This window comes from Meleagris gallopavo, chromosome 2 (assembly GCF_000146605.3).
Source record: "Meleagris gallopavo isolate NT-WF06-2002-E0010 breed Aviagen turkey brand Nicholas breeding stock chromosome 2, Turkey_5.1, whole genome shotgun sequence".
In the NCBI taxonomy this organism is placed as follows: Eukaryota; Metazoa; Chordata; class Aves; order Galliformes; family Phasianidae; genus Meleagris; species Meleagris gallopavo.
In genome coordinates this window covers 58751891-58775147 of record NC_015012.2, presented here as the reverse complement: position 1 = coordinate 58775147, position 23257 = coordinate 58751891, and the positions used below count along the sequence as shown (strand labels likewise).

General features: G+C 40.3%; 2 long non-coding RNA genes across 4 annotated transcripts; both read left to right on the top strand.

The window, feature by feature from the left end:
* Window positions 1-782: 782 nt before the first annotated feature.
* Window positions 783-19084, top strand: LOC104909786. Of its 3 annotated transcripts, XR_004158931.1 has the most exons (6): window positions 783-1030; window positions 5726-5912; window positions 7485-7737; window positions 14635-15603; window positions 16719-16833; window positions 17199-19084. It is a non-coding gene; the product is annotated as an uncharacterized LOC104909786 (long non-coding RNA). The 3 variants fall into 3 exon arrangements; XR_792596.3 differs by lacking the exon at window positions 5726-5912; XR_004158930.1 differs by lacking the exon at window positions 783-1030 and having other exon boundaries at window positions 2593-5912.
* Window positions 7748-14576, top strand: LOC116216343. The gene is made up of 3 exons (XR_004158932.1): window positions 7748-9599; window positions 9996-10183; window positions 12388-14576. It is a non-coding gene; the product is annotated as an uncharacterized LOC116216343 (long non-coding RNA).
* Window positions 19085-23257: the final 4173 nt, after the last annotated feature.

The following is a 23257-nucleotide window of genomic DNA, read 5'->3' as shown; positions in this document are numbered from 1 at the left end:
TTTTTTTCCCTCACAGACTTGATGTGTAATTGGAAAGCAGGGAGAGAGAAGGAGCAGTTTCAGAAGATGTGTGAAGGGAGAGGGCTGGATTTGTGGGCAACAGAAAGTGATGGGTAATTACTAAGGCTGGTGAACATAATTAGGTAAGGTCAGAGCAGGAATAGCAAGAGGCTGAGTCAGTGAGACATGCGTCCAAGCATTTAGATTTTCCCTACCTGACATCTGGAGTTGAACCTGAAGAGGCCACTGTTTCACCATCCCTTTCCAGACAGTAATCATCCACAACATTAATAGCAACATGTTTTTCTCTGTCTTCTAGCACTGGTCCATAGAGAGGCAAACTATCAAGGAACAGAAGAGTTAGAGGAAGGATAAAAATCGTCATAGGCAGATTACCAAGCTCAAAGTGAGCAAAAGGTTGACTCTCTTGGGACATGTACATAGCGACTGAAGGAACTGGGGCTGTTTAGTCTGGGGAAAAAGGAGGCTACGGGGAGACCTTATTGCTTTATTCCAATATCTGAAGGGTGCTTACAGCGAGAGCAGGGTTGGTCTCTTCTCACTAGTGACAGGTGACAGGACGAGGGCAAATGGCCTTAACTAGTGCCAGGGTAATTTTTGGTTGGATATCAGAAAAAAACTTCTTTACAGAAAGGGTTGTTGAGCACTGGAATAGGCTCCCCAGGGAGGTGGTTGAGTCACCATCCCTACATGTGTTTAAAAGCCATTTGGATGTGGTGCTCAGGGACATGACTTAGTGGAGGGTTGTTAGGGTAGTATGGTTAGGTAGTGGTTGGACTTGATCTTAAAAGTCTTTTCCAACCTGAGCAATTCTGTGATTCTATGATTCCTTGTGACAATAGGCATATGCTGTTGTTCCTACAGTTCTTTTAATTCAAAGAGGAAACAGACCATAAGAGTGATCCTGAGCTATGCTGCGAAGAAAGAAAAAATAAAACCACCTGTATTTATGTGTTAAAAACAGTGATGTGGATTCCACTTCTGCTGTTGGGCTTCTAATCAGAGGCAGGTGAGTCACTCAGAAATGCTCATAATGTGTGTTTTTATTTAGTGGGTGTACCAGCTTGCCTGTGCCTCGTTCCAACAGAAATATGTGTTCACAGATAGCAAAACTTCGCTTTAAGCACAGGAAGCTACAACACATACTCGATTTTGGAAGAATAAAGTTTTCAGGATGGCTATTTATTTATTTTGGTCATTTGTCACCTCTGTATAACCTGTATACACAGGGCTGTATAACATCCCTGTGCTGGAGCCGCTCGAGTGCCCTGCCCTCAGGGTGCTACCGGTGGGCTCCAGCCAAGACAGGCCCCGCCGGGCCGCGCTCACCCACAGGCGGCCGCTATGCGGGCACAAGGGGGCGCTGTTGTCGCGGTTACGTGGCGGCGGGCGGCGCGGTCCGCTGCTGGCTCCCACAGAGTTACGGCAGCAGGTGCTGCGGTGATCCCGAGAGCCGGCTGCGGGGGAAACAAACGTGGCGTGGAACTCCTCAGCGCCTTTGAATGCTGTCGATTTTTATGCATATTTTCCAGCGTGATAGCCTTGTAAAATCCAAATGAGTCAGATGTTTAGGCTTTTACAGCGTGTAGAAATGTGAGTGCATAAAGCAAAGGGCTTTGTTGTACAGCTGTGGCTGCTTTAATCTGTTTTTCTCAGAGCTGTAGTGCACAGAGCGAGCAGCACTGTCTGCTTTCTTTCTTTCACAGAGATATCTTAATTAATGAATAAGATACAGATCTGCCGAGACTGTGGGGACGTGTTTACGGAGTGGATTGTTTAGAAAATAGGTTGGTTTTGTGGGCAGCGCCGTGTGAGGCTTGGACACACCTGTGTCAAATGGAGCGCTTAAGGACTGCGCAGGCATCAGATAAGAGCCAGGATAGGTGGAAGCATTTTTTTCTTTCCCTGAAGTGTCTGATGTATTACAACGTTCAAAGCATTTCAGTATGCTTATATTGTATTCACACATATGCAATGTATTTGAAACATTCCTACCGAGGAGATTGTGGTAAAAGCTGTAACATGCAGCTTGCTGGGTTTCATTGTGAAGTAATATAATCTCCACATGTGCGAAGGCCAATGCAATATTTTATTTTTTGCTTACCCCAGGGATTGTGATATTAAATTTATCAGCTGAAATACTTGAATAAGAACTCGTAAATATTTTTTGAGGTGCATCAGTGGCGTACATGGGGAGGGAGAAGACATGCAGTGCTGGGGGAAAAGGAAGCTGTTCTTACTTCTCGTTCCTTTCTATCAAATAACAGCTCTGCGTTGGCCTTCAGATGGAGTACTGGTAAATTTTCTCAGTGATTGAAAACAAGTTTTAAATTGGAAAGAATTTGTTACTGATTAATCTTTATTGATAATTCAGATGTTCACCTGTATACAGTGCTCTGGATATCTTGGAGGTATAGGAGAAGATAATGGCCTTAGGTTGCACTGGGGAGGTTCAGGTTGGCTATTAGGAAAAACTTCTCTGGAAGAGTGGTGAGGCAGTGGCACAGGCTGCCCGGGGAGGTGGTAGAGTCACCATCCCTGAAGGTGTTCAAGAAGCGTGCGGATGTGGCACTGAGGTGCATGATGGCGATGGTTTGGTGGTTGGACTAGGTGATCTGTTCCAACCTTAGTGATTCTGTGAGAGTTACCTAAAAGAGAGGTATTGATGTGAAAAGCTTTCATATGTGTGGGAGAGACTGTTGGACTATCTGTTTTATCCAATGCACTGTAATTGTAAACACAATAGCTGAAAGAATCTAGGAGTCTGTGCACTGCGTTAAGAGAGTTATATTCCAGAGCTTAAGCAAGTATCTATCTCTGGACAACATTATGCTCTGTTATTTTAGTCTAGTCACTTGCCTGAACTTAATTTTGGCATTCCAAAACAACTTTGTGGTGATCTAGAATAATCCAACCCATGTTGAGTTACCATTTCTTTGTCACAATTGGCTTGGTGTTCAGCTGCAGCCAAAACAGCCCTGATTGGGATGGGTACTGAGAACAATTTTCTCACTGTAGAAAATCTTTTATGTCCCCACATCTTGATTACTGCATGTATTCTTGATGGTCTCCACATCTCATGAAAAGCGTAGTTTGAAGAGGAAAAAAAGATTTTAAACAACAAGCTAGGAGTAAGTACACCGAAAGTTATTAAGGGTTTGTAACAGCAGGCTCACTTCAGTTTGGAGAGAAGGCTGAATAGAGCTGGGCTTGATATACCATATCAAGAGCAATGCAAAAGATGAGTGCTAAACTTATTTGTCAGATCCTGTAATAGCAGACTGGGGACATGGATTGAAACTGATAGGAGATAATTTAAAGTGGATTTTAAAAACTGTATGCCCTCAAAGCATGTGATTTGCTGTTGCAAGAAAGTGTGAAGTCTTAAGACACTTGCAGCACATCAAGAACTTCAAAGCGAAGTTTATCCTTTAATGGATAAAAGGTGCAAATCAGATACTTTTGGCAATAGGTAAGAATGTTCCTGATGACACCCATGATCTAAAAGCATGATGCAGGATGAGTATGAAGATTGGACCTCAGTATCTTGTTCCATGTGCTCTCCTTGAGCAAATTCTGCAGCAGCCACTGTGTGAGATAAAACTGGGCAAGTGGATCATTGATGTCATCCTGTGGGCATTCTTGATTGGAACGGATATGGTGGATGTGCTTCCAGGAATGATAAAAGAAGCTAGATGGCTACCTAAAGCCTTCTTTCATTATCACAGCCATAAAAAGGTACAAAAAGAAGCAATAGTACTTGCAGAGCAAGTGAAGAGGAGGTGGCTACTTTGGCCCTCGGATGGTCAAGAAACTTGGGTGGCTAGAATGTTTTTTCTAGACTTTTTTTAGGAATCTCCTTGATTAGCATCTGACTCAAAAATGAAGGTTAACGGGAGCTGTAGAAGGGCTGACATACTGAGTTATCAAAGTGAAGGAAACAATAAGCCTTGGTCATCATGAGAAATACATTACTGTGATGTACTTCTTTTGGAACCACCTGTCAAGCCAGCTCAGAAACTGATGTCTGAAGGGCTGAATTTGGCACATGTTCTCTATTGCTCAGCAAGCATATTGCCTTTGTGCACCAGAATGAGGTATTTCCAAAAGGAACTGAAAGTCCTTTATTCTTTTGCTCCATAATATATCCAATGACCCAGACCTGCCCATGTTAGAGAGCAGCTCATCTCCTTCCACAATATTTCACCCAGCAGGAAAGGTGAGCTGGCACTTTTTTGGTATAGTAGTGAAGGAGCTCTTGGCACTTCAGTAGGCATTTCTCCCTTTGATCTAAACTAGCCCATGCACATCGACTTCTCTGGCACACTGCAAAGCTCACCAGTTCTCTCAAGTTTTTCTGAGAGGAACAGTATAGTGAAGGTGGTGAAAGGGTGAGCGGGGGCAAGGATTTATTTGTTTTTTCTTTCTCTTAGCTGTTATTGGCTTCAGATCTGAGGAACAAAGCTAAATTTGTAATTTGTAACGACTGTATTTTGAAATTGCCAGTTGCTCCAGATAATGAAGCAGGGATTTTTGCCCAGAGGAGAAGAAATGAAAATAAATAAATATGGATCATTTTCACCTAATTTACGATCTGCAAATGTGGTTCCTCCTCAACCTACATGATTAATTCTCTTCAATCAAGAATGACCATCTTGATTACATCTTCTAACAATAAAAAGCCATGAAAACTTTCTTTCATGAGAGAAAATAAATCCAACAATATCAGATGACTGCAGTATAGATCTTTTTGCCATTTGTACTGTTTTTAACCATATCACAGCCAATATATAAATTATGGTAATTCACCTTTAACATCACTGTCAAACTGAGTATAGACAGTTTAATGGAAATTGCCCTTACTTGTACCAACTGTAAATACTGTAGAGCTGTTAAACTGTTTTGTATGGGCAGCCTAAGAACTAATACTACCTGTTGTAACAGATGCTCATTATTATATAGCTGCTTTTGTTTTTTGACCATGTGGATGTAACAAGGTGAATTAGAAAGATTTGGTTGTTGTTGTTGTTGTTTTTTATTATTTTTATTTTTAAAGTTGAATTCTATTAATGTTTTTTGAGGCCCAGTGTTCTTTTATTGAAATATTTTACAGTTTAAGTGCTTATAGAAGATGGTTGATTCCCAAAGGGAAAAGTGCAGCAGTTGTGTGTTAAGGTCTCTGTTCACTTATCATCCCAGCCTCAGAAATGTGTTTCCACTAACCGAAGAGCATGATAAGCTGAAGGAGAGGGTGTGCAAGTTAGGCATTTGGCAATGCTTCCACTGGAGCTGCTGTGCTGGGGTAGTACTAGAGGTTCATGAAGTGAGGTGTTCTTTCGAGTCTATCATGTCTCAGCTACTTTACAATCTCTGGAGGGTCCCAGGCAGAGTTTCTATGAGCTGTGCCTTGGTGTTCACCAGATAGTACATGTGCTGCAGATGTTTTAGCTTGCTCACCTGAAGTTTATGATAACTACAACACGTGGTATGTTTTGGATGATCTCAATAGTAAGTCTAGTATCTTATTTCTGAGGCATTTTTGTTGCATGAAGCAATAAATTCAATTCTGTCATCATTAGGCAGGTGTTTATATGTACTGCAAGACTTTAATCTCTCCCCTGGGAACAAAATACTTTAGGGGGCCATTCTACTACTTGGTGTTTGCTTTCCATCTCTGGCATGTTTCTGTTTCTCTCTATGCCAGGAGAACAAGCATGGTTTTATGGTTAGGATGCTGGCTTTGGATTGTTTCCTGGCTCTGCTATGAAGGCTGGAGCATGTCTGTCTCTCAGCTCACCAACCTCAGTGTGGGGGTAACAGCTTCTTTTCCTGCCATGTGTTTCATCTGCTTAACCTGGAAGATCTTCAGGACGTAGACTGTGCTGTGATAAGTATGTGCATCATGAATGCTACTCCTGGATAGACCTTTACACAAAATCACCATCTACCAGCAATAGTAGAACAGAAGTTTAATCTTTGGAATACTTGTTGAAGAGCTCCCCAGAATACAAATAACTTCCCAGCATTCTGTATTTTGATGGTCATGTGATATGCCAGCTAACGATTTTGTTACATGAATGCTGTAATATTTGGGCTTGGGAGAATGTCACTGTGTATCAAATTTATTTCCATTAAAAAGGTTTACATTGGTGTTGAGCTGATTTATAATTGGATCATGAATAACTTTTATTCAGACCTACCCAAGTCTCATTCACGGGATGTCTCCTTGGTTCCTGTAGGAAGTCTCAGTGGTCCCTCCCATCTTGTTTCTGACCGCCATGATTCCTTGGTCTTAAGGCACTTGCAACATCTGAGTGGCCTGGAAAACCTGGAATCCACTGACTGCTAGTTGCTGAGCAACTGAAATTTTGTGCTGAACTTTGGTGAAAATTAAGTAGCCATCAGAAAATTAATAGAACAAAGAACAGAGGTGGAGGGAAACATGTTGAAGCTGCTTTAGATAGGGAATTTAAAAGGCCATTGGCTCTTATCATCAGATGACCTCAGTGGAAAAGAACAGCATTTTTAAAGATCTCAGTCTTGGGAGAAAACTGACAAAAATTCAGCAGGTTCTTGCAAGGTAATGCTACATCAGTTTGAAACAGTACAGCCATAAAGACAATGTTAAAATAATTATCTCAAGGAATTCTGGTCAACTGGAAAAAAAACCCAAAAAAGGTTTCCAAGTAGACTTCCCGTACTTAGAGGGCAGCGTGGTAGGATAACAGTAAGGCAAACAGACAACGAGAAGTTCAAACAAAAAACAAACAGCTTTAAATGTGAGGTAACTTGTTGTACACATAAAATTAAGACATCAACTATCGTATGCATCATGCAGTTAGATTGATGCTTCCTCTTAATCATAGCTCTATTTAAAAAAAAAAAGAATTCCATTAGGTTAGGATAATATTATGTGTTTTACTCTTGAAAACATTTACAAATGCACAAATGCATCATATTATAAAATACATTATAGTCTAATACTTCAGAAATTTGTGCTGATACAAAGGGGAATTTTCCACATTGTTGTTTTGTAACTTGTAGTTTGTTTATTTAAGGAAAAATACACCATAATCTGATTCTTTTTTTCCTGGAGACACTAGGAATATTTAATTGTTTTCTTTCCTGCCATACAAATATGTGCATGAACAAACACACTCTTCAAGAGGAGGCACGTTTCCCCCGAATAGGGAGAAGAGGCATTGTGCTTGCAGATATTCTTATTATCATATATTTATTTTTTTCACTTTAATAATGATGTTAGAGTTCCACACACATTTTTAATTAAAAATCTGAAGTACTTACTTAATTTCTAAATGTGTAATATTTAATGAGAATATTTTTATTTTAGCAAGCAAGTATCCATGTTAATAGCCATTTCCCATGTTAGGAAGTTTCTGTAATAGTGATTTTTACTGATTTCTCTTCTGAAGTAATCCAGGCCTTTCATTTTATTTTTATAGGTAGGGACAGTACCTGCTCTGCAAGACCTTTTCAGCCAAGAATGGTTACATCTTAGGGCCAGGTGGCGAAGTGGCGAACAGAGTCTGATTTGTAGTTCAGAAGATGCAATCTTAAACTGGAGACGGGGAGAGAGAAGTTTGCTCCTTGATGCTCAAACAGTTTCTTGGGACTTTTGGGTTTTTTTCTTCAATGACTAAGATGCTGAAGCAATCCATGGGACAAAACACCAGAACTGATAGTTACTTTCTTCTGGTAAGTGATCTGATCTTTCTCCTCTACTGTCTCTGTTTATGGCTTCACGACTGATTTAGCAAACCTATCTATCTACAAGTCAGTTATAATTTGTGACTCCTTATTGTTGATGTGGAAAAAAAAAATTGGGATCACTTAGTTTCACCTTAAGGTAGATATTTTAAATGGTCAGTGAAAGAGGTGCCTGCTTCTCGGGAACAGTAAGTGAGCCTGCGATGACCAACTCAAACATCTGCCACGTACCCCTGGTGCATGATCTGTTGCTATTCTGTGAACAAAAGTAGCTCAGGCCCGATCTGGGTCCACTGTTTATGTATCCCTCCTTTAGTTTGTTACAGAAAAAGCCAGAAGTAGATGGGGTTCAGTTTCTTTCTTCATGTGCTTCCATCTAGTGTCTAAGTAGTTGCTACTAATATTAAAACATTTCTTAGATTTGTTAAGAATGGAGAGAATCTCTCTCCTAAAAGCAAACAAACAAAAATCGAAACCAGACCAACCAAGCAAACAAAACCCCAGTAATTCCCACAGAGAGTGAAACACATTGTGCTCTGTTAGTGAACTGTACGTGGGGGAAGGCACTGGAAGGAGATCAAAGGCAGGGTCAGTGCTTAAAAACAGTGTGCACACAGCTCCAAATGGCCACTTTACCCTGACCACAACCACCTAAAAACTGTTCAGAGTTGCAGTTTTACTCTCAGCATGCAATCTGGATATACCCCAAAGCTCAAATTACAGCCCAGGAGACTGCAAACCCGCATGGACAGTAAGGCATGCTTAAAGTCAGTTAAATAAATCCCAGCTAATGTAAGCACAGTCAACTGCCCCTGCTCTTAAAGCAAGAAGTACTAGCAAGTAGGGGTAGACAGTTGGGCCGTTCAACCACATGCAAACTCTAAAATCTGGGTTGAAGTCCTTGAAATGAAATTCTTAGCAATGAAGAGTCCCAGTGTGAAAGAAGATACTTGCCACCTCTTCCTCAGCACCTTTATTCAGGATGGTATGTTTTGAAAAGCAACGGCTAGGATGTATTGATTGCTCTGAAATCTTAGAAATTCTGACGCAGAGCTCCATGTCTCTTTGTTACAGGGAATCAGAACTGCGTGCCCATCTTCTGTACAAAACAGCTGATAGGACTTGTAGTTCTGTTGAGCTCTAGCAATATATAACGTGAGAAAAAAACATATACCTATAAAAAAATGCACAGTTTGGCTTTCTCTGAGTAGGAATAAGAAACAAAATGAACAACATGTCAGTTCTTAACTCTTATAATACTTTTTTTTCTTTTTCTTTCTGAATGCAGATGCAGGACAATATCTTTGTGGCACTATATCTCTTTGTTATCTACCTTGAAAGTGTGTAAGATGTTCAAAACAAAGTCCAGTCCATATTTTCAAGCTTTACAGTTTCTTAAAATTTGGACCAAATTGGTTGCGTTTTGCACAGGTTTGATGCTATTGATTGTGATAGAGGAGGATTGAGCTGGGGAGCCAAAATGCAGGACAATGAGAAAAGAATGGAAACTTTACAGGGATGGTTTGTCTGGATGTTGGGTGTCAAAATCATTGAGCAAACATGTTGCTCTGAGTTGGGTCTAAGACCTGTGTTGTATGCAGAACGCCCTGATCCAAGTGGTGAGCCCTACGAAGGGAAGGAGGGAGAACAGAGCTAAAGTGGGGTTGCTGTAAGGCTGCATCTCTTCCAGCTGACAGCCACTTCTAGCTGTGCTTGTCACAATGCCAGTCACAAACCTCCCAAAAATTCCAGAAGTGCCCATGGAACAGCTCTCATGTCTGAGTTACACAGTCTTAATGTGTTGTTTCCTGATTAGTATCTTCTAGAATATCTCATTTGTCATTCTTGAGGTAAACAAATTATTAGGTGTATTACAGCAGTAATGCATTTCGTAAAGCTTGGAGCATTACTGATTTAGTTGTGGCAGAGACATTCAGTGAAAATCACTGTGAGGCTGTGCCTTTTCTTAGAGCAAGAAATCACTCAGCTGACGCTATTATAAAACATTTGATAGTTATTAAGTGGTTTTCCAGTAATTTTTCAGTGCTTAGCAGAAAACATTATCATAACTGATATACACTAATTTTCTGTTGTTTATATGTGTATGTAGTGTAACCTCCATTAAAGTGCCATTACATTTGTGGAAAAGATTCTGTAGAAATTACCTGGTGGTCTTCCAAATTTATTCTTTCAACGACTCCGGATCAAATTTGCCTACTTTAAACAATATATTTTAAAATTGACAGTGTTGTGGATTCCACCTGGGATCAAGTTGTGTCGCACTAATGATGAAGATGATTTAATTACTTAGCTGACAATGTTATTAATGATGAGCATGAGAGAAGAGAATTGGGCCTTGGTGCCTTACTCCCATTTCAGGACTTGTCGTAACTGTAGGATTTTAACAGGGGGAAAATCTATGTTGGTGAGTCAGGTAAGAAGATACATCTGGATGACAAAGACCACGTTTAGTTGGAAGGTGCCGTAATGAAGTTTTTCTAATCATTGTGATATTTTAAGGCTAATGAGTGTTTAGCATCTTAAATTACTAAAAAGCTCACTTCATCGGTGATTGTCTTGTTTTCTTCAACTTTGACTCCGGAGAACTTCTGTAAGAGTAACCTGAAACCATAAAACTCATCCCAGATTTTTTTTTTTTGTGTTACTGTTGGACATTGCCCAGGATCCATGAGAATGTGCTTCACTCATCACTGCTCTATCAGCCCTCTCCTCGTTTCCATCAGTCCAGAATTCATTTACTGTCCATTCTGTGGCTTCCCCAGAAGTAATAGGTCTGTCTGCATTCAAACATTTTGCATATACAGCTTTGTCAGCTAAGAACACAGGAAGAGAAGAAAAATACCACTAATTAAACCAGCAGTTCTGGAGAATGTTCCTATACCGGGAAAAGCTCTATTGAGAGATACAACTTAAGTCACTTGGAGAGCTGGTATAAACATTGCTAGCAAAAAAACTTCTTGCCAATAGACACCACATCTCCTCCAGGGGAGTTTGTGGTGCAAGCTGTCAGTGAGTACTTTGTCCTACAGAGAAGGCCCTGTTCAGAGGGTGAAAGTACTGTGATGCTAAAAGCTTGGGTTCATCTGAGCACCTGAGGCTGGTGTGCTGCTGTGGGGTGAGTGGCAGCTCTGTAAAATCACTGTGGGGATGGAGACGAAGTGTGGTTATATTCTGGTCTGCTTTGTCCTGTTTGCGTGGTCCACCATAACCCATCTTGGTGACCTTGCCACTGGTGCTGCTATATGTTTGTTTGATGCAAAACTTGAAATCTGGCAATCAGATGCACGGTAGGTGAGAGGTAATAGTCTTTCCACAGAGCACACAGCAGAGCCAGGTAAGGTGGCATTGGGCTTCATGTCCCCCACTCTTCAGTCAGGCAGCAATGGGCGTCATCAGTGGTTTGTACAAACAGAAAAATTCTCATCAGAAATAATTACCTTCTCTCTGTCCTGGGACAATCTGGACTTTTTCATTATTGCTGGTATTATACTGTGAACTAGATGGCATAACTGGAGAGAGGCCACACTAGAAACAAGAATGCATGACTTTCATTTTTAAAAATGCTAGTGATCCAAACAAAGTGGGAATAAGGTGCAGAAGAATGAAAGCTCCCATTCATTGGAGCTTTTGTAGCTTTACGAGGGAAATGTGTCTTAACACGAGCTTCGTTCGAGGGGAATGCACACATGGATTAATCTATTAATTATAATCAAATTAAAGGAAAATGTTATCATATATTTTAAACAATCCCTGGCAGGGCTACTGCTATCACAATTACTGTTTTGAATTGAAAAAAGAAGTGAAACCATAGTTTTCATTCTTTGTCTGCTTTTGTGTGTATGTGTTTAACTCGGATTAGAGTATGAATTTACTAGACTTGTCTGGTTCACTTTCCTTTATGGGCAGTGCAATGTTCTGGTTTTCATATACTATAAAAGTAGTGATGCCACAAAATTACAAGGGAAATGCTTCAGTCCCTCAGTATAGATATAATTAAATCCAACTAAACTGTTTTCATTGCCTGAGATGAGGAATCTTAAATAAAATAAACAAGTCACTCAGCTAATAACATAAAGATCATTTTTAGTGCCATATTATCAGACCATTGATGAGAATTTTCAGTTACGTATTTAAATTCAAACCTTTTCTTTAACAAAGCATACAGTCATTTTCGTGTGGTATAATGTCTACAACCAACTGTACCTAACAGGACTGTAATCCTGTTGAGCTGCTGTAATGGCACGAACCGCAAAAGCAAAACCTGAGTGGTTTATCAATGTCAGCAAACTCCCAGATGGAATTTCAGTCTTATGCACACTGTTGAGTTGTATGCTATTCATTATAACATATGACAAAAAGTATGCTTCTATTAAAAATACACAGATGAGAATATGTGTTGCTGAAGGGGGCTTGTTCAAACAACAGAAATAATTTGCTGGTGCAAAGCAGAATCATTTTCAATGCAGGATGTGGCCTGCTGCACAGTATCTTTTCAGGCATATTTACAGGATGATGGGGATTGATTCAAACTCTGAAAGAAATATAGTACTTCAGGCTCAGTAGCATGTTTCTGGTTATGATTCCTCAGCTGCAATTTTCTTCTGTTATCTGCCTCAGGGAAACCTGTCCATCTCTGACGGAAGTATGAGCTGGAGCACAGCACTGGGATTCTCTGTGGAGTAAACCATGAGAATCACCAGCCAGGGAAGTCCTTTGGGATCTGTTGGGACTTCCTAACAGTGTGGCAACAATTGTAGGATGTATTAAGGGTCATTATTTTGTAAAAATAAAAAAGTTCTATTTGCTATCCATGCAGTCACATTTGTCATCTTTTATTAAAAGCCTCAGTGTGAAGTTCCTGACTTGAAATAAGAACTGGAGAATGGAGTGATGAGAGAAGCATGGATTTTAGCTGTAGAGAGTAAAGTTTTTTTCTGAGCTCAGGAACCCCCACAGTATTTCAAGGTACCTTCAGTGCCTCTAGCACCAGAGGGTTCATTCATCTGTAACTGATGTAAATGGACTTGCCAGTATTTCTGATATTTCTCTGCTCAGTGGCTTCTCAAGGAAGCAGGAGGAAGCCGCTGACCCCGTGGTAGGAATCAGCCATGCCCCAGGACATGGGGGAGAGATGTTGGCTGTGGGGTGGCTGTGAGGGTCCCGTAATTTGCTCTAGGGATGTTATGAGATGGGCTCTTCAGTGCCTGGGTTAAATTCCCTGAGTGATAGGTGATGGCAGCTGGGCAGAGTCAGCTCAATGTGGAGGACAAATTTCAGCTGCTACCAAATGGACAGCATGGAAACAAGGCTCATTTGCAAGACAGCAAGAGATTTTATGGGCAAAAACTAGGAAATTAGCTTCAGCTGGATAGAAATACTGTCATTTGGTGAATCTTGGGTTTTCTTTGTCTTAGTAAAGCAGATTTTGCAGATTCCATCCCACTCCTGAGAGCTTGTCTTTCATGCTTTTTCGTCATGTAAATTGAAAGCTTTATTTCAGGCAAGAAAAATCAGAATGTGAATGAGAATGTATATATTTTGTATTTTTATTTGTATTTGCATTCTGTAATTCCATGATATATCAGTAGAAACACGTTTCAGGGAAGCACAAGCACCACCATAATATGTAACAGTTGCAATATCTCACATTCCACTTTTTAAATCAAATGTCCTGTTTTGTACTGAATGAAGTATCTACTCCTCTTTTCCATAGCAAAATGTTTTCTTATTCTAACAAACCCTCTTGATACCTTTCCATAACAGGCACACTTATGGCTATGGGACCAAGCACAAAAACATAAAACTACAAATTAAGTTTAAAATGAAATCTGAATGTGCAGAACATTACTTGTTTTCCAAGACAAGTACCAGATAAACAAAGCATCTTAGAGAATTATAATTCGGAATTCAAGGGGGAAAAAAAATGAAAAGAAAACTTTAAAATTTTAAAAGCTTTCTGCAAGTGTAACTTTGTTAAACTTGGTCATTTTCTTTAGAGGCCTAAAAGCAGGAATAAAATCAGATGTGACACAGCCCCCTGCCCTGCTCCTTTCCAGAGCCACTCTGTTCTGCTCCTGTCTGCCTGCAGTGGGCTGTGTAACTCTGGAGAGAGCTAGAAGTAGCAGGTGAGAGGGTTAAATAAGCTTCTTAAACAATTTCCATCCTGCCACTGCCCTATGTTAAAATCCCTGAATTACTCACCAGCAAAACTGTTTATTTCATTATTAAAATGAGGCTGCGGGGCTCTCCCTTCTCCCACCCACGCATGTGTTCACGGAAGGAGAACTACTCCCACATGATTACAAGGTTTGCTATTAAGTGTGAACTTCATATTTAATTGTAATTGCTAGCAAAATATAATTTAACAGCAAAGTATGCTGAATTTGTAACAAAGTACCCCTTTTATTTTGAGCAGGAATATGGATGCTGCCCAAATGTATCCGCATGGTTCCAATTAAGGGGAGGAATGTTTAATGTAAAACTCAACTTGATGAAAATAACTGAAGTTTCTGACAAACCAATAAATTGGAGTCTAGAAAGCTCTGCGTATACAGTACAGTCAGGGAGGGGCAACACCCGCTGGGTCATCAATTTTGGTGAAGACTTCCTGTTCGTTTATACTAAAATAATACTATGTAGGTAATTCAATTTCTCCCCAGCTGTAAACATAGACTGAAATGCTGTACGCAGATCTGGCCGAGGGTGGAGGGGGGCTGGCACTCCTTGCTGCAATTGCCAGGCTGAAATTGTGAGAAACTGAGCCTTGGGTTCCTTTTATTTTTTCCTTTTTATTTATTTATTTATTTATTTATTTATTTATTTATTTATTATGTTTAATTTTTATTCATTCACTTTTCTCTTTAGGCACTAGTGCATCAACAGTTGTTAAGAGTTCCCACTCAGAAGACCTAGACGTTTACTGATGGAGATGTGCTCATGCAGACAGCTTTCTATAGGACCTCATGAGGATGTGGGATAGGCTGCCAGGAGGCTCCCACCCAGCCAAGTCTGCTCTTCCCGGTCTATTGCTACTGGCAGGTCCAACCTTGAGGTTGTGTTTAAGCTCAAGGTAGCGCAGAAATGAAACTGTAATCTTAGATACAGAAATATAAAAATGGATGTGCTCCACTGTAAGACATTATTCTTTTACATCATTGTCTCAAAGCTTGCTGGGGACACAGATGAACAAATCCAAGCAAGTCCCGGGCAAGGGTTGAGAAATCCTTTGTCTGGAGAACACCAATGGACAAGGCCTGGGCAAGGGTTGTGAAATCCACTGTCTGAGGGACACAGATGGACAAGGCAAGGCCAGGGGCAACGAGAGAGAGATAAGCTGCAGCTTAATGGCCATGAAGCGGTCTTTTGTGTGGGCTTATCTCGAGGAAGATGGCCATCTCAGGAGGTGCTGCACATGACTTTTACCCAAGCGCCCAGGAATGCCATGCTGGCAGAAGAAGGAGGATAAAAAGGGGACCTACAACCATGAGGTTGAGGTTTTTCCGGCAACAGATTCCTCGTGAAGAAAAAGAGAAGCTTCTGACTTGAGAAACCTCACGATCTGCCTCTCTCCCTGGACTTGCTCTGCACTCTACCAGCATGCTGAAGAACAGAGGTGTCTGCCATCAGATTCATCACTATGGAATGCCTGCATGCTGACAGACTCTCCTGGGCCTGCTGCCTGAGTCCTGCTACTTCCTCCCAGACTGGCTCTGCGACTTCTTCCTGCTACTTGTTTGCCGCCCAAGGCCCGCCACGTTGCTGCTCTCCCCCCCTGCTACTTTTGTCTTGGACCTTCAAAACGTCGTGCAACGGGACCGCTGCTGGATCCTGGTGGTGACTATCCCCGCTTCTTGCTTCTTTCCTATCTTTTCTATTGCCCTCCTTCTCTTCCCCGTCACCCTGATCAGGATTTATAATAAACTGGTTGGACCAACATTTGAACCGTTGTTTCTAAATCTCATGCCGGGTATGTTATATTAAAAGAACCTCCTCTCTCTCCTATAAATTGGAGTGAGACACCCACCAATGTCAGAGTGTAGTTATTTATTTGATATGTGCGGGGCCACATTCTCCCACAGGGAGCTGCTGCACATGGTGTATGAAATAATTGGCCAGCTCATCTTCCTCCAGGAGCAGGGAAGATTGGCTAGGAGAGGTGAGTTCCCAGGGAGTTTAAACAAAGGCGATAGATTATTAAGTGTCAATCTTTTCACTGCTGCTGTTACCAGCCTGCAGTGCTCTACTTGAGCCTCATTTTCTTCTTGCAAAATATGCCTAACACTGTAAAAGATTCACTTCTGCTTTAAATGTGGCAGGCTGAGTTATTTCCCTCCCCCTACTCCAGGCCAATATAATAAGATCATACTTTAAAACAGAACTTTGTAAGAGTCCATGCTTGCTAGAGATATTTAGTTCTCAGTGCTGTGTCCAGAGAAAATTGTTCACTTGAGAAGAACACCATGGACTTTTATGTTTTGTTTCAGGAAATACAATCTGTACAAGCTTGAGGACATGATCCTTGTAGGATCAGCTCTAGGTTTTTGCCAGTTACCTCACTCTCCTTCCATTTTCTGTCTGCTCTCTTAATGTAACTCCTTTCCAGTCAACATTTAAGTATCTTTTTAAGAGTGTAGGTGGGTTTGTTTTTTTTTTGCTATTTTTCTTGTAACTTTGCAAATTCTAAATGCTTTCTCTCAGGTAATTTTAAAATATGGTGACAGAAATATCGGCTGAATAATCAGCAGCGATTCAGAGGATCTAATATATACTTATAACTATCGGCGTATATTGTTCTATTTTCCCAGAAGCTTAATAATGAATAACTATAAACCTGGAGTGCTTATATTAATCTCTGTAGGATATTGCAGTTTGCACTTCAGTCCTGAGGCACCTTTTCAATGACAGCGCCAGTTGGTTTGTGCCTTTTTCATTTCTTCTCTCCCGTACAGGTCAGTCCATAAACCAGATGGTATTTCTTACTGCATGGGGACAGCAGCTAGAAGATAATGCAAAAAGAAAACAGACCATGTTTATATTTTCTATTGTTGAAATACTATCAACAAGGTTTGTATATATAAACTATTTCTGTGCTTTGGGAGACATTTTCTGTTGGCATTCCAGAACTTTAAACTGATATTTAATGGATGGTTTGACATCTGTGTGTGATATCTTTATCTTGTGAGTATAGACTTTACATGGTGCTTGACAAGCTCATCTAGGCTCCCTTTTCCTATGAATTATTAGACCTGATGACCTTAAAAAGTTCCTTCCAACCTGGGCTGTTCTGTGATTCATTGAGTCTAAACTTACTCGTGCAATTGGACAAAACATAGCCTGATAACCAGAAGCTAAAAAAATAGCATTTGGGCTGATTGCAGAGATACTGAAGGAGAATGATAATGTTTGGGACTTGTATTTATTCCCTACAGGTAGAGCCTGCTGGCTACAGGAAGTGCAATGGGAAGTGCAAGGACAGAAGGTCCAGTGACACAGAATGGTACAAAGCCAACATCAAAATCATCAACCATATCCTTTCCTCCAACGACGAGCTGGAAATCAGTTTCTGTGCTGTGAATATTTACTTGCTTTAGAGGAGCTTCCTAGCAGCTACAGCTGCATTGCTTCTCTGGCTGCCAGCCCAGCTAATACCATGGTAATGCAGTCATGCAGTTTGTTCTGCAGCTAAGTTCCTATTTGAACATCTTTACTTCCTGAAATTGAAGATTAAACATCTCTCTTGTGCTTTTCTAAAGGCTTTACATAAATCATTTGTGTCAGTACACACAAGAGCAAATCCCACTCTGCTGTCGGCGTGGCTGCTCCCCAGTACAGCTCTGCTCCTAAAGATATGTGTGGCATTTGTGGACCTGGCACTGCTACAATCAGGCTGAGGACTGATGTTAGCTGAAGTGAATCTAGTACTTAAAATGTCAGTAGATTTTGTGCTCTTAAAAGTGATGGACTAATACTCTTTGGCTTGCAACTAGAATAATATAAGTTTCTCCAGGTGTTTTTGCCAAGCTTGCTCAATCTTGGCCTATATTCTTTCTGCTGTAGAAGCTTTAGTCTGAACTAGACCAACTACTGAGGAACATCCAGTTGGGAATAATCTTGCACTAGGATGGTGATGACCAAAATGATCTAATAAATCTTCCTCACCTTTACTTTCTATCTTTCCTTTTTCTCTTATATTTCTCCTTGCTAGTTGGAGAGAATTTTGTGGCTTGTGGACCAAGAAGACAATGACAGACCTGTGGTCTTGGTTTTTCAGTGATGAAAAGCCAGAACAGCTCAAAGATAGACTCACAGAAGAAGGTTTAACATTGATGTTTACATGGTCCTCAGGGTACAGATGTTCTGCTGGGTATTCCTATCATTCTGACAAGCAGGCAGCATTTTGTTCTCGTCGGGATTTCCAAATGTTTGGGGTATTGGAACAGAAGAAACTGTATCTTTCTAGAGATTATTTTTGTGGAATGTATTATGAAAAAGAGGTCCTTAGGAAATAGCAAGTCACCAGAATGCTTATTAAAATGACCTTAAGGTCAGATTCTGCCACTGTTAATCACAATAGTTGTTCCTTACTCTGTGAGCTTTCTCATTGGATTCAGTGGGATTACTCAAGGAATTTGGATACTACCTGATGGGACCAAAGCGGCAGCAAGACTAGCCTTAATAATTGTAGCAGCTGTAACACAACATGCCTTTGTTTTTACCTTACCTTTTAGCTAGTTAAAAATATGTTGCATGACATTTTTTTTCTTTTGAGGATTCCTTTTTCAAAAAGATGAAACTTTGTCTTGGAAATGTATTCTGTCATTTTTTGCCATCAATACTTTAATATATTTATTGTCATAGTGTGAAGTTGTGAAGTCTTCTTTGCTGAGATTTGCTTCACGTTTTGTATCTCTCTCTTGTTTGTTCTAAAAAACTCTGTAATAGGAAAAATAAAATAATTTTATTCTGAACTCTCCTTGAAAGAGAGCCTCTTCAGGCTTCACAAATGTATTTTCCAGGGTTTGTTTGTATTTCTGTTTTATTTTAAGCCACCTCTAGTAAGTAGCTAATTTAGAACTGGGTAATACTTCCTACTCTTTCTGACATTGTAAGACTTGACTCAGTATTCCAAGAGCTGCATGAAACAGAATGAAAATGCCACACAATTCTGAATATAATTGGGAAACTTACCTATGAAGAGTCATTTACTTCCACAAATTGAAGTGATGAGAATTTACACAATTTTATGCGCTGAGAGAAAAAGATGCAGGAATTATTTTTTTCTTTCTTCTCACAGAAAAAGAAAGCAGATTTGGCCGAGGTTTCACTTCAATAAATAGGTTCTTTTCAGGCAGTCACGCCAACCACTTCATAGAGTGTTTGTGAGAACATTCTTAGCTTTCAGCATTAGTTCAGGTTGTTGAACTTGAACTCAAGGACTTGAGAAATGCAATAAGATATTTTACTAAAAAGAGCTTCAGTTTTTCAAAATAATAGAGGGTTGTTTCTTTTTTTTTTTTTACTTTTTAGGCCAGTAGATTTAAAATTGCTCAAATACAATGTAATTTTGTGACAAACCTAGTAATGTGGACTGCATTGTAGAAATAGAGGTCTTCACATCAGAAGATTTAGGCTCTGTGCTGTTCTCAAGGATGAAAATAACCCTGTCTAGTCTAACTGTGAAATAATTTACATCAGTCATTTAAACTAAACCTTTTGAAAAGACTTTAGTAATGATTTGACTGTAATCAAGAGGGTAATGCAAACTTAATCCAGAAGAATAAAATCTCAGTATGCAAATAAGAAAATACGTTGTTTTGTGCTGTTTTCCCATGTCCTTCTGACATGACTGCAGTTGCTGAGATGGGGAAACAACCATGATTACAGAAAATTAAAAAAACCTAACTGTTTAAAGTAAATTTAAGTTCGAACAATGTCACGTGAAAAGACAGGATTGTTATTATGTGTTCTTCCTTGAGCCAAACTGTGCTTTAAATGTGTATGTAAGTGTGAGTTATTCTTGCAAGTTTTGTGGATATAAGGATGAAAAATCTGGTGTAATGTTCTACTAAGCAAGAATAATTATTTCTTATTTGTTATTTTTCTCAGTGTAAAGTGTTTGCCTCAAATAGAAGGAGAGCCGAAGAAATTTCTTGTTATTTTTGAACATAGATTAGTCAATGTGATCCATTAACAGGCAACTTCTATGCTGAAAATACTGCTGAACTACTTGGGCAATATTTCTGTAGAACTACAGAATTCAGAGGAGCATAGAATTTGTGTCACATTAGACTTAAAAGGAAAATGGAGATAACTACATGGAGGGGGAAAATTCTGTATCATCCATTCTGCTTTTGATAATGCAAGGTTGTTTTTACTGTTAGCTATAAATGTTTTTGTCCAATGCAGTACTTAACAGCTCCAAAGTTGAAGGCTACATTACTCTTCTAAAGAGTTCTTTTGTACACCAGCATCTTAGCCTCTGAGGAGTACTTCTTTACCTTACTGTTAACTGTACGGTTCCTCTTGGTTATCCTATAGTGTTTCTTATCTTATAGTATTATGTATTTTTACGTGTAATTTTTCACTCTAAGAGATATTTCAGATCTTTAAAATACTTGTAAGTTACTTTTACTCTTGAAATAGCCAGTAGCCAAGTTATACTCGTGCTGCTCTGCACATTTCATAGAAATACAGAATCATTGAATATCCTGAACTGGAAGAGACCCACAAGGATCATAGAGTTCAACTCCTGGCTCCATGCAGGACCACCCAAAATTTAAACCTTATGTCTGAGAGTGTTCGAATGCTCATTGAACTCCGTCACCTTGGGACTGTGACCCCAGGCAGCCTATTCCATGCCCACTGTCCTCTGGTGAAGATCCTTTCCCTAACTCCCAACCTGACCCTTCCCTGACACAGCTCCATGCCATTCCCTCTGGTCCCATTGCTGTCACCAGAGAGCAGAGCTCAGCGCTGTCCCTCTGCTCCCCTCCAGAGAAGCTGCAGGCTACCACAAGGCCTCCCCTCAGCCTTCTCTGCTCTGGGCTGAGCAAACCAAGGACCTCAGCCAGCCATTCCTCATAGCCCTTGCTCTCTAGGCCCTTCACCATCTGTATAGCACTGTTGTCTGCATGTGGTGCTAGCAATGCTACCCCTGCTGGATCTTTAACCCGGCACAAAGAGACTCTGCAAGCAGGATATTTATAACTTACAATATGAAGTAGATACTTATTGGCTAATATAGTCACAAAAGATAACATTCCAGATGGTGTCTGGGAAGTGTGATCAGAAGTCTGGATGCCATCATGCTTAGTGCTGTCCCAGCATAAGCCAGTGTGGGAAGCATGAGAAGAACAGAGAAATGCTAGTCACCCATCAGCGCCTAGAAACAGTGCTTAGGAAGGGCCACTCTTTGGTCAAGTGTGGCTCTGACTGCTGCTATGTTTGAGGGTGTGTTCCTTCCCTCAGCTCGTCTGTGCTGGACATTGGAATAAGGGTCTTAAGGAAGATTAAAAGAAACCAACAGCAAAGAACTTTTCTTGGCATGTAGGGTTAAGCCTTGAGACATTTCCCAGGACAGAGAAGTCTTTTGGTTTCCATATGTGTAAGAGTATTTAGTCTCTTTTTCCGCAGACAGACAATCCCTGAGTTTCTCATTTCACAGTTTGCGTTGGCTGGAAGCAAGAGGAGTTTATTATATTTAAATTTATTTATGTTATACTTGTGACTATTATATTTCTTAATATTTTAAAATGTCATAAACATTTCAAGTGCTGAGAGCTGAATCACCGCAAATCACAATAAATTCCAGTGTCCAAAAAGTAAATCAAAGTGGCATGTCCCCTCAGCCAGAAAGGTACTGTATCATAGGAGTCTCCTTCAGGGGACTGGAGGAAACTTGTGAGTGGAGAGCAGGGGTCAGGTGCATAGGCATCCCCCTTGAACTGCAAGTTGATTTGTAGGCTCTAGAAATGCAGTAAAATGATGGGACAGCACTTGGATTTTAAACTTTACACGAGAGGCAATCTGTCTTTGCTACGAACTGATGCGGTGCCTAGCAGGGATTCCCCAGTTCCATTGTCCTCCATCCCAGTGTGGCCCCAGCACAAAGTAGGAGATGGGAGCCTCACCTCAGCCAACCATCCTGGAGGGACATGGATGCCTTTGGAGGGAGTTTGGCACACTCTCCTTCTACTCCCCATCCCCTTTGCACATCCTGCTTTGGTGGCTTCACAATCTCCTTGGAGTTTTTTTTTTTTTATCTATCCTGTTATGTTGCACACTTACATTCATCTTTTTTCTGTAAAATGAAGTTGAGGGCTTGTGCTGAGCTGTGTGGCCCTATCAACCCCACAGTTCCTGCGAGTATCAGTTCCTGCCAGGATGACACAAGAACATGCTACTCCCACTTTGATTTCTGCAACCCACACTTTTGCTCCAAAATGTATGTATTTGCATGTAGCCATTTAAAATGTCTCCTTTTACAGAAGGAATGTGGTCCATCTTAGGGGCATAGTGTTCCTCTATAGATGTTCTGAGTTACAAGTGCTCTGGAAAGTACTAGATTCTTCTGGATCTTTAAAATACAGAAAAGAATGATTTATTTCAGCACTTTATCCCCTTCCATCTCATTCTACATTATGCTTGGTTTTGCTCTTATGTTGACCTTTATTGCCATCCTGGTTAGGTGAACCAGGATGTTCTTTCTCTATCAATTTTCCACACTTTGTAGTGTGTGTTGCTTGCTGTATCTTTTTCTTGGTCTTGTTATTTATTACTCTATTTCTATTTTCTTTTCCTGCCTCTTTGCCACTGTTTGTGAAACATAGTTTTGTTCTGAGACAAGTCGTTTTTAGCTAACTTAACTTTGTTCACTAGAATGCAACTCAAAATGGAAGCTAACCCCAATACTGAAGTTTCAGCTTGTAGAAAATCTTTAAAATAAACCTGCACTATCACAATTTTCCTCAGATAGGGAAGGAAGAAAACATTTCTACTTCAAAAGTGACCTTACAGCTTAACACCAGTCACAGGTCTGCACCATGCTAAGGAATGCACATTTCAGATAGAGAGAAAGTTAGGCGAGTGCATAGGTGTTTTTGAAATGAAGACTTCAAGCATAATTGTGAGAATAGGAAGTTGTAAGAAATCAGGATGAGGACTGTATGCTGTAAAAGGCTGTACCCAGCGATGTGTCTCTGGGGCAGTGTAGTTCCACTACGTTCCTACACAGTCCTATAGATTCCACTCTGACAGCACCATCATGAAAACTCAGCAAAAAGGAGGAAAAATAAAGCAGAAGTTTTTCTTACCACTCAACCAGGACACACTTGGCAGAATGTAAAACGGCAGTTCAGATAACTGGGAAGTCAAGCTAGAGATGCTGTATGTAATAACATATTTTCCAGCAAATGTTTCCATATTTTAAAGTTGGATTGTCATTGAGAAGATTTTGATTAGTTATTAATCAAACTTATTTACAAAATTC